We start from the raw sequence: 3238 nt of genomic DNA on the forward strand, positions 1-3238 counted from the left end.
ATATATATATATATATATATATATATATATATATATATATATATATATGAATTTTATGCCTCCATCAGAAAGAATGACACTACCCCATTTCTTAGGAAATGAAACAACTTGGAAAAACTTATGTTAAGTGAAGTAAGCCAGGCCCAAAGAAACATGGTTTCCCTTATTTGCAATAACTAGTGTATGTCTAGGATAATCTTACCACAGAAGCAGAAGAGTTCAAAAGCTATGTACACATATCATATAAGATGATGCTAATGAAATGAAGCCCAAGATAGGGACACAAGAAATTTTATCTTTGTCACTGTTGTTTTTAATGTACTATGTGATTTTTTTGTTTCTTTTGTATGTTCTTTTCCCATAGTATAACCCCTGTTTTCACTGTATTTGATTTCAGTGCCCTATATATTAAAATCTGGGGAGGGGAAGGGAAATAACAAAATGCTGAAAGAAAGATACAGGTTGAACCATTGTAACAATGTGATGTATAAGACATTATGTTGAAAAAGAACTTTACACCTTGAGAAGGCAGGAGGGAGAAGTTGGGGAGCTGGGGAGGGAAGGGATGGTAGGGGAAAAACAAAGTAGGAGGTAACAATTCTCGATAAGAAATGTACTCATTACCATACTCATATAACTGTAACCCTTCTGTAGAGTATTTTTCCAAAAAAACAATAAAAAGATTGCGGTTCAAAGCCAGTCCAGGCAGGGAAGTCCTTGAAACTCGTATCTCCAATAACCTACTCAGAAAAACTGGAATTGACTCTGTGGCTCAAGTAATAGAGCACAAGCCTGGAGCAAAAGAGCTCAGGCACAGCCTCAAATCCCAGAGTTGAAGCCAGATGAATGGCAAAAATAATTTAAATGAACTTTGACATATAAATTAAAACAGCATTTATCATAAATTTCTTTAAAGCTTTCAAGGCTAAAGAGGAACAGGAACACTTTGGTCAATGAAAAAATTTAAAAATAAGATAAATAAATGAAAGTTAATAAACTATTGAAAATTTAAAATATGAAAAGGTAGTGTAAGTTTCACAAAAATATGAGCTTGAATTTTGTTTTCTATACAACATCCAAATATTAATAGTGATAGAATCATGGATAATCAAATCTAGTTTCAGAGAAGCTAGTTGAAAATAGGAATTTTGGATTGGATGGAAGAATTATCACTTCTGTTGTAAGTAAAAATACCATTCTTTAGCTTTATCTTTAATTTCTATTTTAAACATAACATTGCTTCATTTGATACAATTCACTTACATAACATAGGTGAGGTAATTCGCCACTGAAGCACCTTGGATGAATTACTAAAAAAGAATACTTGTTGTGATCCCTGTATTTATATTAATATATTAACTATATATTAATTTAAAATAGTTTTATTTTTGAAAACTATTCCTAGAAGTTATTTTATTTTAGTTAGCATATGAAGCAGCATGCACAATAATTTATATAACATGCATAAATAATATACACATGCTTTTATACTTTATCTAATGACAGCCATTTATTCTGTGTATGAATTTATATTATTCAATCTGCAATGAGCTACAAGACCTGAGAAATTCTTTAGAATTTAATGGAGAAATTAGATACTGTTTCTAACCTAGACTTGTTTACAGTAACCATCTTATATTTAAAAAAATTATTATTAGATGTGCATGCAATATTACCTGGCATAATAAAAGAAAATTTATAATTTATACATATGTAGTTAAAAATATTAGTATTACTTATCTGACTTCATAAGTATCATCCTATTCATCAGCTTCCTTTTGTTATTGAGCATAATTTTGCTTGGGTGTCAAGAGAAAGGCTATTTTTGAAATAAAATGAATTAGGTTTACAATCTGATTTCTTAGTGGAAAACCTATTAGTCTAAACTGGAGTTCCGATTTGCCTTTATGGATAAAATATTGGCACTGTACTTTTAGGTCATTTTCTCTCTTGCTATATTAGTGAAACAAAACATTTCAATTATTTAATCAATATATATTTTTATCCTCATGGGACTAATGAAATGATCATATTATTTATCTCTTTTCTATCTTTTCTATTTTCTACCTTCTGGTGTATTATTAGTGGTTTTTGGTAATGTTGAAAAGGAAAAAGTATATATATGTAATTTTTGTCAGCCCTGGGGTTTGAACTTAGCCTTGGCATTGTACCTGAACACCTTTTACTCAAGGCTGGCATTCTACCACTTGAGCCACAGCACGTCTACCAGATTTTTCTGTGATTAATTGGAGATAAGAGTCACAGATTTTCTTGCTTTAACTGGCTTCAAACTGCAATCCTCAGATCTCAGCCAATTGAATAAATTACAGGTATGAGCCATCAATGCCCCGCTAAGGATATATTTTTCTCAATATTTTTGAATATCTTTGACGTCATGCTTATAAAATACAGAATATTTTCATCATTTATTATTCTACGAAAGCAAGGAAAATAGTCATATCAAATTTTTTTAGTTTTCACTCCTCAAAATACCCTCAGGTTGACTTACTAGTCATCAAATCATATTCTTTATTCATGTAGTTTTAAGACAATATTACTGATTTCTTTTCTACTTCTAGGGAACATTCTTTCCTTGCCATTTAAAATTGAGACTGGTAGCCCAACCCACACAACAGCAGAAAGATCATCAGTAAAGATGTCACATCATAATGAATAAAAATGAATGATACATAGAACATCATTACTTGTTCAAAAAATTACTCATTGTATGGTTGATTTTTCCTGACGCAATTTATATGCCAATAATTACAAAATAATCTACACAATGTAAAGCACAAAAATATGATAAAATTATGGACTAATAGGGACAAGAAACCATACCCTTAACTGAACAAAACAGCAATCATAAATGGACAGTACATTTACTATATGACAAATACAGCAATCAAATGAAAAGAACATAAATTACTATTCAGATATTTATTTATTGTATGATAAATGCTGCAATCAAATTAAAACAAACTAAATTACATACTTAACAAATATCTGAAACTAATAATTTAGAATATATCACGTGTGTACCTGAAACTACATACTTTCTCTATATGTGTATGATCTACATGGACTTGAGTGACATTTTAATGCCAATAGTTAGTGATTAGAACAAATATTTTAGTGTCAAAAATTCATTACAGCTTTGTTGAACTGAAGAAAAAAATAGAACGTATTGAATATCAAAAATAGGTGATTAAACCAATAATAATGCAAATGTACAAGA

The sequence above is a fragment of the Dipodomys ordii genome, unplaced genomic scaffold (assembly GCF_000151885.1).
Source record: "Dipodomys ordii isolate 6190 unplaced genomic scaffold, Dord_2.0 Scaffold38, whole genome shotgun sequence".
Taxonomy (NCBI): domain Eukaryota; kingdom Metazoa; phylum Chordata; class Mammalia; order Rodentia; family Heteromyidae; genus Dipodomys; species Dipodomys ordii.